Genomic DNA, 13,662 nt, shown 5'->3' with positions numbered 1-13,662 from the left:
TCGACCACCAGGTTTGAACCATCGCATTTGTCGCCATCTGCTCCGATAAAAAGCCAATGCAAGTAAAGATGCTAACACGATGGGGAAACGAGAGACTCTCCCAAATCAACAGGCCCCGGGAGAGGTGCTCACTGATGCTGTGTTCAATGCTCTGGCCTAGATATCATTGCAGAGGAAACACACACAGGGACAAGTCCTGCCTCGTCTGAATCTGATATCTCGTTCTAGAAAGCTGATCTGAATATGAATAGGAGGAAATATGCTGCTTATTTTTCTTTTATATCCACCCCTCGCTGGCTGTCATAGAATAACAGCTCCAGACTTTGTTTTTTATCAGGGTGTTTCTATGACTTTCCCACTGATACGAGCTACAATAGCATCCTTTTCCCTGCAGAGAGCTGGGAAGTGGGTCCAGGAACAAAAGGGAGCGCTGGAAACACACTGAGACCACTAAATGGATCAGATAAAACCGCATTCATTCACATTCAGACGGATTATTGCGCTGATACAATCCTGACAGAAAAAAATGCGTGGAAGGATTGTCGGTGTTTTGCCAACATTTGCACACTGACGTGTCTGTCTGTTTGTTATGTAACCTCTGGTGAGAACAGGACTGAAGGAGCACTGAGCCATTACAATACACCTACAGATTATTCACGGTCGGACAGTCAGGACATTCAACTTCTGACCGGTCTGACACGACCCTCATTTACCATGATGTAAGCTTAAGATGGTACAGTAGTCCGTCTGAAGATTGAAACAATACGGTGGAAATTACTGGATTCTTTTTCCTTCAAACCTTTTTTTTCAAACTACATATTTACTTTCCAAATGTTAAAGCATTTACATATTTGAAAGTCTGAAATTGAAAACTACCATACAGTGTGTTAGGGCCATTGTTTAAAAAAACAGAGCTGAAGGAGGGAGCAATATTACGAGAAAAAACATGAAAATTCTGTGGTTAAAGTCGTAAATTTGCCAGAAAAAATTGCAAATTTGTGAGAATATGTTGGCCCTAGTTTAGAACTGTTATTAAAGACCAGCTCCAGTCATGTTTTAAGACGTATAAAATGCTCTGCTTCAAATAATAAATTGTGTCTGACATGTTTTTTCTGCTAAATAAATGTATTACCTTGTAAAAATCCTTCCAAGGCTTCTCCTCCTTCTCCTCTACATGTTCGAACCGGAAAGCAATTCAGAAGAAGAACAGGAGCACACTGGACAGGGTCGCATACAAGTGGACGTATCAGAATGGTAATGTGTTTTATGTACCGCTCTCTAACTTGTTACAATGTTATTGTTAGAAATGCTACAGTGCGACTACATTATCATTCAGCTAGTAATGTGTTGCTCGCTTGAAATGTAGTAATTAGTAGCAGTAACGTTAACTACTTAACGTTAGTAACGTTAAGTAGTCAGTAGTGAGTTTGCAAAAATTACGATGGCGGTTACAGCTGGCTCGCACATCGCCAAAGTGGCTGCCATAGGTTGCACATAATGATATGCATAGCGACACCCCGTCCATTAACGGGATTGGCTCCTTAGGTTTGTGACATCACAAACCCTGCCAATCTGAAACATGTTGTTCAGCCTGTCCTTGGTACACTGCAGTTTAAAAGCAGACAGGCCCAGCCATGCTTATCTTGTCCCTGATATGTCTTGTAGCACATCAGTACCACATGGAGATGTTTACAAGGTGAAACACTGGATTTTCACTGGAGGGGGGCTTTAAAGCCAAATTGATCTGAAGTCGTTTTGTATATTTTTGGTCTGTAATGCAGGTTTGTTTACTTTGAGTAGCCGTCGTGAGTGCAGAGGGTAACTTTCATGTGTGATGGTAACCCCTGGGGCAAACGGTGGGCATAGCCATGCGTGCCTGTGTAAGCAGCAGTGCTAACAGGGCAGAGCTCAGAAGAGAAACAGGTGAATTGATATGGGAGGGGCCGTGAACCCCGACCTACCTTGTTTTGGGAAGTTGAGGGGGTCACGGCTCAAAAAGGTTCTTTTAAACACCTCTTAGCTTTTGTTTCCAAATGTATGACTTTCTCAAAAAATTCTCACAAAGTAGCTTTTTTTAATCTCAGAATTTTTTTTGTTTTCTCTCAGAACATTACTCCTCTCCTCCGGCTCCATCCTTAATTTGCTTTTTTTTTGCTTTACTTAGATAGATGCCTTTTCGGTCTTCTTTTTTCTGTGTGCAGCTCAGCGCTCCTTTCCAGCTGCTTACGCGGGAAAAGCACAGCCGCTACATGTTAAATAAGCTGCAACAGTTGTTTCAGGTCACATTCTGACCCACGAATCTTTGCGACTCATCAGCATCCAAAACAAAAAAACAGAGTTTCATAACCACATTATTCAGTTTCCTTCCCACACAGTGTGACCCTGGAATATGAGCCTATAGCAATGCAACTTTTGAATTATGCTAAACAAGCCTGAGGGTGATTCATCGGTGAAAACATCGGGGTCGGGCAGGGTGAGCTCGTGTAAGAGACGGATGTGTGTAGGAGACGGAGAGAAAACAGTCACGCACCTCAGATGACTTTGATTCCTGAAGATGTGATGATTAATACGAGTGAAGTAATGTGAGAATTGTTCCTGAAGAGGCACTTAAATTAAAATACAGCATCAACTCACGGTATAACCTCTTCATTTGTTTCTGCAGAATCTCTATAATCTATACTTTTCTTTGACTTGTTTGACCTTTGCCGAGCCCCGAGTGTGACTTGAGGTGAAAAGGGAGTCGACTGGCTCCTCCACTGACTCAAGAAAAACCTCGTGATCCCGACTAACGTCCACACCGTGTGCTCAAAAGTACCAAAAGGTCGCGACCTCGAGTGTTGCATAAATTCCCTTCTTCTGCAGGCTCCACTTCCCCTTATGCGACACCTTGTTGAGTAATAAATGGGTCTTTGTGTGTATTGCGGGCAGCTGAAAGGCCTGTGTCAGGGACGTGGACAGCAGCCTGGATGGAATTTGCGTGTGTGTGCAGAAAGAGAAAAAGATTCAAAAAAGGGAGGCAAGGTTTCAACATTCTTCAACATTCCTGCAGAGCCCCAACATTTCTTGGCATTCGCCTCGCTGGTGCTTAAACGCAGCGTCGGAGCTCTTCATTTTATCAGTGCTGAGGACCCCTGTTTAGCCTAATCCGGCGCTGTGTAAACACCCCAGCATGCTAACTTAATGATGATCTGTGACTCATTCCTCTCCATGACAGCACACTGGAAGGAATGCAGAAAGAGGTCGTTTAATGTCACTGGTGTTAATTGCTCCCCACGATGGCACAGTTAGATTGCAGAGGCGGGAGGCATAATACCCCATCAGATACAGCCATGCCCGGGCAGGGGGGCAGGGGGGGGCGCTCCCTGGTACGACTGCCTCTTTTAGACACAGTGACACAAAGACAGATAGAAGTGAGGCCTTATTGGACGGGATGCATCTTGTTATTTTCGCTCATTTGAGCCTCTCTCTCTGAGAGCAGGGGAGCAGCCAGACAAAATCTCAGGCTCGCTGAAACTTGGCGCGTATACGTTCATTTTTCTCTCGCGCGCAGGCTGCTGTCTGCCAGAAAGGCGATCCAGAGAGAGAAGAAGAGCTTTGTAGAAGAGCTCCACCTTTGAATTCAGCTACCACTGTCTGCAAGAGGGACCAAACCAGACCTCGAAAGTGCAGCCTGTTCTTTCTACTGTTGATGTTACATTTAGGGGAACGGACTTGACTTTAGGGTTCATTTTAGGATGCAAAAAGATGCAGATAAATTCAGCTTTGTTTGCTGTGTGACTCACCGGGCAAAACTGCATTGTCATAAAGAAGAAAATAAGCATTCTGCTTGTTTCTTTCTTTGTTTTTTTGGCTCTACCTTCTGGTCTCATGTGTTTTTTCCCTCCCCAGTTATGCAGGAACACTGAAGCCAATGAGAGTTTGGAAATTTGGACTCACCAGGAACAAACAGGAAACCAAACTCATTACACTAAAGTCAGAGTTTGATTAAGGTTCTTGAGGATTTGCCAGTCGCTCGGGCCTTTTAAAAGCATGCATACTGTAAACTCTAATTCAAAGTGGCAGTTATATTACATTAAACACTCCTGCCAAGCTGCGCTCTCGCCTTCAGGGGGAAAAATGTTTTCTCAATTTAGCTAAGAAGTTTATTGCATTCTTGGAAACATCTGATGACACAAAGTCATTGCGTTAAGGTGCGAGCAGGTTGCCCAACGCGCTGTCGACTCGGTGTCCTCACATGACAGCTGTGTGAAGTCTCGCACTTGTTTGTTTATTTTTTTACCCTTTAAATATTGAGCAAAGGCCCAATTTAATGATTCAATTACAAACAGCAGCGTAAAGCGGGATTTTCCAGCGAGAGGTGTTGTTGAGGTGATTTTCAAAATAAGAGGTAAACACTTCAGACAGCTTTAATTGCACCAAATGTTAAACATCGCTCAAGTGGATTAAATTAAGGATATGATTGTATGACAGCAAGCAGATGTCAGAGACTCCAATAAGAATCCAACATTACACAATTGTTAAACAAGCCAAAACAGCATAAAGCTGTAACTGAGTTTGACATGTAATCCCTGCTGAAACTGTGTTCCCTCATGCTCCTTAACACCAAACTCATTGCCCTTTTGCCCGTTGCATGACAGCAGAGGCATGTTCGGGAAACTTTTGGCTCCTGCATACACACCCACCCAAAAATGTGTTTACTGGAGAGCACAGACACACAGTCAGGAAAAAAAGAAGAGAAAAACACGCTGTGCTGCCAAACTGCAGATGTCCAGTGATTTCAAAAATAGATCTTGTGAGTGTAACTTTCCTGTGTTGTTGAAATAGGTAATTGTTTTCTTTCCCAGAGTCTCTCGGAGCTCTTCTCAGTAACGGGTTGAGGCAACAGCGTTACTAAAGTATGTCGAATGCTCTCTCTGCCCCGCGGGGGGAAACACATGGTTACACTGTTTGTGGAAGTGTGCATGTTTGTGTGAAGGCTTTGAGCAGACAACAGGTGAGCTCTGATGTGCATCCTGCATTTCGGTAAGTTTCTCTTCACTGAGCGTGTGTGTGTGTGTGTGTGTGTGTGTGTGTGTGTGTGTGTCGGGTACATCATGTACCCAACCTGCGTGTGAATAGTGCCCAGGGAGAATAAGATAGGGCTAATGATAGACCTGGCTCAGGCCCGCTCCACAAAAGCAATGTCTGGCTGCATTGTGAAGCCCACTATTGTGGTGAGAAAAAAAAAAAAAGTGAGTCAGTGTGGGACAACGGCACTCACGGTTATGAAACATCCAAAGAGAAACAGATGGAATAGGCATCAGCATGAAACTGAAAGGAAGTCTGGGTACGACCTTATAAGGAGCGCTGCAAAAAAAAGGAAATTGATTCCAGAATTTTAGAGGTTTTACACAAACTCTCTCACTTTGGATATCTTTAAGAAGTCTGCTTTTACCGGCCTGTTGTCACTCCTAAACCGTCAAATACGACGGCTCGGCAGTTGCCCCAAAGCATCAACATGTGAAGCTTTCGGTGCCCCTCTAGCATCAGTTCTGACCCTGTCCTTTAGCTTATTGTTTTGAAGTTTCATTGAAGATAGCTGATGTGGTGCGAGGAGCACGCAATGAAGTCAGCTTGGGGTCGCTGGTGGGGGGAATATGGGGTCAAACAATCAAGAAGGAGGCTTCCATTTAATTGACACAACTTATGTTAGCTATATGTAACTAGTGTACGGTCATCAGTAACTAATCAAACCATGATGCTTAAACAAAGCAGGCACTTTGGCTGCTTAAACATGAGCTTGAGACTTTTACCATGATTTTTGGTCAGCAACCGCGAGTACAGCTCATAAACCCCCCACCGTGCAACCTCTATCTGACCCCACCCCATAACAAATCACCTTCCTCACCACAACAAACACACACATTACTTGATGTGAATGGACAGAAACCTGAGAGGGTTTCACGGTCTACTTTCACAAGGCCTTTTTCTTTTTCTCTTTTCCTTTCTCTTTTTCTTTTTTTCTTTGTTCTTTCTTGTGTTTGGTTGTTTTATTTTTGTTTCCTTGTTTGTTTGACTTCTGCTTTGGTAACTGTTTTTATTGTCCTAAAACTCCATGTGTTGTATGTGTTGTGCTGTGTTTCACCTGTGTTGTCTTCACATTTTCTCTCTCATGAAAAGCAAAAAGAAAGTGAAAAGTCTTTTTTGAAAATCTTTTTTTAATTAACGATTACTTGACTGCTTTATTTTGAAAGTCTAACTTGACTGAGCTGCCCTGCACATGCTGACAAACTGATGCATAGTGGCACCTAGATCGTCATAATTTGAAGCCCAGGGCCTCGGACCAATCTGCCATATTTGACAACACGTTGCTTTTTTTCTCATCCAGGGAGCTGAATAACTTCCTTCCCAAGGATGTGGAAAAATATAAAGCATGCTCATGAAAAGCATTTGTTTCCACTCCATATGTACTGCTCCTCACCTCAGCTGAACTTGAACTTGGCCCTGACTGCAGCAGCAGGGCGGGTTACCACACTCTCACTTCACATACATCAGAGTGGGAATCTAATGCTAAAAAAAACAGCACTTTTAATGTCTCCAATTAGCAGCCTGTACGGCTCAGCCTGGGTGGTATAGAGAGAGCGCGACCATCATATCATCCTGCATCTACACATACACTGTAGAAAAATAGTTTCCATTGCATGAGAAAAGCGGTGCTGCTGCCTTTTGTTGTGTGCAAGCCGCAGCCTGATATGAAGTGTTATGCAAGCTGCGTTGCTGCTTAAAGCCTATTTAAAGACTTTAATTATAACATATTTACTGGTGGTGATACTATTACTCACTGTAAAGGATGGGGCTGCGTGTGTGTGGGAGGGTGTGTGATGGCAAGTGTTGACATGTTGCATTATTATCTAAAAGGGCGCCATAGCCATGGTCCAAACTGATAAGGCGGTGAGGGAAAGCAATGGTCAATCCAGCCACCCCCCTGCAGACTTATATAAGTGCAGCAGCTGCCAAGTAGAAGGACTGAGATGGAGAGATGAAGGAAGAAAGACGTGAGGCAAATAAAAGAGGGGCGGGACAAAACGAGCTTCATAAACACTGAACATAAAAGAGGAAAGGGTTTTAATTCATGGGTGGTGCTTCTTCTCTCATCTCAAGTATTTGTGGAGCATATTTATTTACTTCCTGTTTTTTTGGTTATGTAATATATGCAAAATTGACTTCAAAATAAAACGGTAGTTCTACCATGCGGTGGAGATCTTTGTATTTATATGGACTTCCTGTCTGTTTTTCACAGCCTTTCTCATGAAGCCATTTTAAACAAGTCATGTTTATGAGGAAAAGCTGGGCCTCGGGGGCTTCCGTACAAAGAGTTTTCATCTGAAACCACAACAACAAAAACAAATTTTGCTCCCTGACCACAAGAAAAACAAGCCGGTATTTCTTTGACACTTGGATGTTGAATATATAGATGGTGACATATAGAAGGCAGATGGGGTGAAGCTCCTCTCTAGGACTTCTCCAGCTCACGCTGATGTTGTGGATTTGACTCAGAGGGCAAACTTGATGTGTCACTTACAGATCTGTAATCCAGCTCTGGTACATACTGGGTCTCCTCTGTCAGTCGGGACAAAAGAGCTTAGCTGGACTCCTCTGCTCCATAATGCTGTGGGTCACCTCTGTGTACCATACACTGTACTGTCACTGCGTTCATATCTGTGTGTGTGTGTGTGTGTGTGTGTGTGTGTGTGGTTGTGTTGCTAAGGAGTGTGTCTCATGTCTTACAGGCAGACGGATGAATCATCACTCCTGACCCTTGCAGCTGTCATTGTGGAGGACAGTGTTGGTTGATAAAAAGACTGCGGGGCTTAATCATAAAGAGGTACAGCCTACTCAGGTCAGCATGGAGCCCTTCAAGAACACGATTGGTTTGTAAAAGACTACAGTTCCCATAAAGAGGCTAAAACCAACAAACTATTAGTCCATATTTATGGAAAAGATTTGGCCCAATTTTTCCCAAATTAATTGCATTTTTGAGGGTCTAAACATGCTCGAAAACTCAAGTAACTTTGCACACACGTGTGTCTGATGCGTCTGTTTGGTCATCCCAGCCACAGTTACATAACTCTAATAAGGAGGAAGTAAAATTGAAACAAATAAACAAAGCAGAAAGTACACAGAAAGCGAAAACCAGAGAGAGATACTGTAACGACAATCTGACAAGCATGTTTGTTGATAACGTTGCTAGGGGCGACCGAACAGGGAACCACAGCGGTGTTGGTAAAGAAAGGCATGAACACAGGACGTTGCATCAACCTATGGTGCGCGGTGAGACGACACACGCTGATGACTGTCTGATGGAGTTCAGGGTGTGTGTTTGGAGGTAAACTCTACAGACAGTGTCCAGTGCGGTAGTAAAACAGTGGTCACATGCAAACAAACAGACGCAGCACATAAACCATTCAGCGGGGGGTTCCTGGCATCTCCTGGCACGACACCAAGAGCAGCCAGTTCACGCAGCCACAACAAGGCAGTAACTCAAAAGGGTCCATTAAAGAGCCATCATTGTGCATCCGTCAGTGATAAAAATCACGCTCAGGGCTAGTTCATGCTGCAAACACACCAACTATATCCTATCCTATATTAAGGTTTCGGTCTGTCGCTTCCTGACGGCCTCCTTTAAACACAGAAGTAGTCAAAGCGTGCGTGATTGAGGAAACTCATAAAAAACACCGTAAAACAAACGCTTGTCGTGACTTTTCACTTCCTCTGGCCTCCAGCCACAGAAAGAGGTTGTGACCAACAGACAGTCTACCTCTATCCATCTGCCTGGTGTCAACAGCTCACTATTTTTAGCAGGTCCTGTCTATGTTTTGTCTTTGAACCAGCCTCCTGTCTGGATGTTTGTCTGCCTTTCCCTGTAGCTCTCCCTCTCTCTCTCTCTCTTTCTCCTCTGACCTCGCCTTTGCGGCCTTTGTTTGTTCGGGATCTGCTCGTAAGGCTTGCCTGGCCATGAATCTGTTCTTCCCACCCCGACATCCTTCCCTTTGCTTTCTCGCCGCTAATCCATGTTTTTTTGTCTACATCCGTCCGCCCTGCCACCTGCAGCCCTGGAACTTATGTAACTCTCTCTTTAAACTTGTTTTGGACACGTAGTTTGTCCTCTGCGTGGCAAAATAAAAGCTTAGATAAAAAAAACCCTGAAATTTGATACAGGTTATGTCGTCAGAAAAGATGTTTTTGACTCTTTATGTGGGCCAAACTTGGGCGGCATTTGCAGCAACGGATGTGATGTGAAATTTTAATTACATCCAATCCAACCCCAACGCCTGTTACAGCTTGTAGCAGCTTACACGCAACAATTCATGTGCTGCAACTGTGCTGCATGTTGGTTACAAATGTGTCCTGAGCTCTGGAGAATTTGTTTCCTCATTGCATAACGTATGTCTCGCATAGAGGGCCACTTTCACAGGGTCACAAGATTACATACGTTCGATGTAAAGCATTCATACGAGACAAAAACATCCATTCTTAGGGATGCAATTGGTTGCGCAATTATCCCTGTGAGAGTTCTTCTAATGGGTGTATCACAACGGACAACCAGTCTTCTATGCAAATAATTAGCCTTCACAGAGCGAGCCCGCGGACCTGCCCTGTATTCAGCTCCACTTTGACTGATAGGAGATAATTGTGCAGACGTAAGCTGCATGTAAATGCACCCAGCAGGTCATTCCAGGGTCAGGTACAAGATAAAGAATTAAAGAATTCATCAATCTTATTGTACCTGTTGAGAAAGCTTCTCCTGCTGTTTCAGAGACGTGGTTCCCCTTGTTTTAGAACCCGTAAATATAAACATGGAGGAGGGCAAAGACGCTTTCTATACCCCTGTTATAGAACGGTTGCTGTTTTGCGGTTGATATTTTGATCACACAGTGGAGCTCTAAAGAGCAGTGGGGCCTCTGACACAGCTGGATCCTGTCTGCATTGCATTGTGGGAGGGCTGGGTCGTGTTCAGTAGTCAACTGGACCACAGCCAGAGCTCTCAGCGATCATTTCAGGTCAACGGGGGGAAGTGTTACCTCTGTACTGAGGTGAAGTGCTGAAATCAGAGCTAGCAGAGGGTGTTGCTTCTCTCCTCCAGACAGACTGACATATTTGTCGGACAAAACAATCCCTGTCTTTCCCTCCCAGTCTGGAAATTCAACATACCTGAACCAAGGAGAGAAGTTATGTGAGCTTTATCTCTTCTGTACCATCCCGTTACTTAAAACAACTTTAAGATGTGATGTTTAGCTCTTTGTTATCTTGTCTATCTCGCTCTGCTGCAGAGAAAACTCCTTTTATAAGGTCTTTGACACTTTGTCACTCGTGCTTCCCGACTGACTGCTCGCAGACCTGCAGTCCTGTGATAAACGTCTGTGTCATCGCTGCAGGCTCTTCACCCCTCTTCACCCTGTCATGTGAGGGTGTTTAGTGGCTGCTAAGTACTGACCGACTGCCCGGGGTGAAGGTGTGCGAGGGTTCCTCTCTCTTCCCAGCATCTTTCTAAGCCTCAAAGTAAAGCAACACATTTCCTCTGGTTTCATCCTCGGGAAGTCGCAGACGCGGCCCCCCCTCAGGGCTCTCTGGCTCGGCCTCAAACGCCAAACAAGAAGTATGAGTTCAAATCCTCCTCTCAGCACATTTCTGTGACCCTTGAATCATTTACATAACAAGTTTGCTGGCCACCGCATCAGACTGATAAAAAAAAAAAAAGATGTCCTGGCAGGCTTCCTCGAGCACATTTTATCCTGTTAACAAGTGGCGAATGAGAGTGATGGCCGCCCCGGCAGATTGACCACCCAAGGTGAGGTCACGGTTTAAACCTCAGCCGCGCTTTCATCCAGAGCCGGGGCCCTCCCGATGCGAGCTCTCGAAAAAATGTCTGAACTCGCGCAGACCTCGGCTCAGCGAGGCGGCTTTCTTGTTTCAACTGACAGGATTAGGCCAGCGAGTACATGTGTGAATGAATGAGCGCGTTTGTGTCTCTGCACGAAAAAGGGAACACTTTGGAAATCAATGTTTTAATCCTGCGAGAAAGCCGGAGCCACATGATCCGTGTCTGCGATTCCCTCTCGAGGAAAAAACGGAGTGTTCTGGCTAAAGATTCTGTTTGTCTGACGGAGAAGTTGAGCCGGCACAGACGGACGCCTCGGTCACACTCGGTGCCTCAGTCGAACAGATTGCCTCGGAGCCAGAAAAGTCAAAATTATTGGCATTTATAACCTGATTTTTCTCGCCTCCTGGATGCCAGACCTGTGTGTAATTCCCTCATCCACGGTGTAGATACATGTTCACAGGAATTAGACCCGGATTCTGCATCATTTCATCCATTTTCTAATATTTAAATGCTTATACAACCATAAAAGTATAGTGAGAGTACGGCTGTGTCATTGTGACGAGAGAGAAAGCATAAAAAACTCTTGTGTAACACGTAACAAAGCCCTGCCAGCAGACATTATTCAATGTATAACACTGTAAACACTCAATGCAGGGAATAATAACCATCCTGAGTACATCCAAGTGTACTCTTCGTACACGTTGAAAGAAATGTCCTGTCATAAAGTGTTTGTTTTAAAAGCCCTCTGATTTCATGCGCTCGTTGCCAAAAGGGAGTCCTGGCCAGAGCGGCAGAGTTCATTCACCCCTTGTTGTTAATTTCTTCAGTATTGTAATGACATGCCTTCGCTATCATATATTAATCATTAACAGAGTGTTCATTCACAGCGAGAACAATTCACCTTAAAAGGTGTTAGATTAATGAGCCTTTAAACAGCTGTTACGTAACAAAGTGATGGAAGTTCTCCGGAAACCCTCGACATGCGCTGGTTTATACACGCAGAAGTTGAGCTGTATACTGAAATGAGTCAGGTATTAAAAACAATTCATATAATAGTTTGACTTCTCACTGCCTGGGAGTGTTCGCAGCAAAGAGCTGCACTCTCAGGCAGGAGGGCGTTTATTAAAGGTTGATTGTACTTAATGTTCACTTCATCACAGCAGATAAGAAGAGCGTTTAACAAGTGTAGCGTACAGCCGAGTGAAGTCAGGTTATAAATTAACTTATTTTGATATGCTGCTGGAGGAATGTGATAAAAACAGATTGGGCCTCTTGGCAGAACATTACAGATAACATCTGCAAATAAGCGAATCAATGATTACAAACAGCACGGCCGCGTTCATTCCAGGCAGCTTTTATCTGGACAAATATGATCAGAGGTATTTAATCCGACTACATGTGGAAAAATCTGTTTCGACCTGATATGTGATGAATTATGTCACTCATGAGATTCACGTTCCAGAGGGGAGTCAATGTTAAAGTCTCTGTCATTTAACATTACATGTGTGTTCTGTAAATACATTTATTTATTTACCACTTTTATATTGCACCTTATATTGTAGATATGTTATACCTTATATGTTATATTATACTGTACTATTTCATACTGCCAAACGCTGCTATTAACCATACATGTCACTTTATCTATTCTTATTTGCCTTCTTGCTACTTTGTCTTTGTGCTTAAATGTCTCAAAATAAGGATTATTTTTTAAAGGATTTACCTTTTAGAGGGCGACTTATGTTTAAAAGTGTGTTTTCTTAAATAAAAACTTGAATTAAAAAAGTTTTGATGTCGTTCTGTATTTGTTTATACCTTATATGCACTTATTAATGTCAAAATAAGGACTATGTTCAAAGGGATTCACATCCTGCTTATGCTAAAAGTTCTTGAATAAAAAACCTTTAAAGTTTTAATGGAAGTTTATGTTCATTTCTCTATTATTTGGGTTGAAAAAAACAGCAGCATAAACTGTTATTATTCATATTAATGGAACAAGTTATTGATATGTTCCATAACTGGGTTTGACATCTTGCAGCAGCATCATCATGTTTCAGTAGGTTATAAAACTGAGTCTGTACGTCTGAGGACACGGCGACCTCCAGTCTTTAACCACAAGTGGTAACAGTGGGTGCAAAGGTCAATGTTCATACCGCGACTCCTTTCGTACACCATAAATGATAAAATACGATCTTTAACTGTGAAGTTAACAGACGTATGATGTCATTTTACACACGTATGTATGTATGACATATATGTCATGATCCTCTAACATATATCTCCGGTTTTATGACGACGTCTGCAGAGTACACGACATTCAAAGGTGGCTCTCACTCTTCCCCTTTAGATCCACACATTTTACTGCCCGATAACCGGACAGAACATATGTATCGTCACCTCTGTCCATGTAGCCGCGCGGAACCTGCCGGCTCAGCATTAAGGGCTTCATTAAAGCTGCAGCCGACTGACAGGACGGCGAGTGTGAATTTGAGAGTCATTTGACAGGAGCTGCCAAACAAACTGGCAGCTGCTTTAAAGCTGGACTTTCAGACACTGCGAGGTGAGCTGCCAAACTCTAGTTGGCAGAGGCAGAGAGGGTGTCAGGCCAGTTTTAATTGACCTCGTGCAATAAAAGAGCCTTTTAATTGGATCAATGTGACAACAAACTGTTGCTCTGGGATAACCTTGTGTTGTTGAGTTAGAGTTTGTTTTGCTGCTTTCTTTAGCTTTTTTGTAGTAAAAGTGGCTTTAGTGTGATGATGAGTGGAGCAACAGTTCTAAGAGTTGGACTTCGTCTGTTA

The 13,662-nt window shown here is 43.5% G+C and overlaps 1 protein-coding gene across 1 annotated transcript in view; it reads right to left on the bottom strand.

The window, feature by feature from the left end:
* Window positions 1–13,662, bottom strand: part of tsc22d3 (TSC22 domain family, member 3) — a 33,683-nt gene that overhangs the window by 18,983 nt on the left and 1,038 nt on the right. The window lies entirely within an intron of this gene.

Source organism: Semicossyphus pulcher, unplaced genomic scaffold (assembly GCF_022749685.1).
Source record: "Semicossyphus pulcher isolate SPU_LCO1_2020_fin unplaced genomic scaffold, fSemPul1.0.p SCAF_2, whole genome shotgun sequence".
In the NCBI taxonomy this organism is placed as follows: domain Eukaryota; kingdom Metazoa; phylum Chordata; class Actinopteri; order Labriformes; family Labridae; genus Semicossyphus; species Semicossyphus pulcher.
Note: the sequence above shows the minus strand (reverse complement) of the source record. Positions and strands in the feature narration are given on the sequence as shown.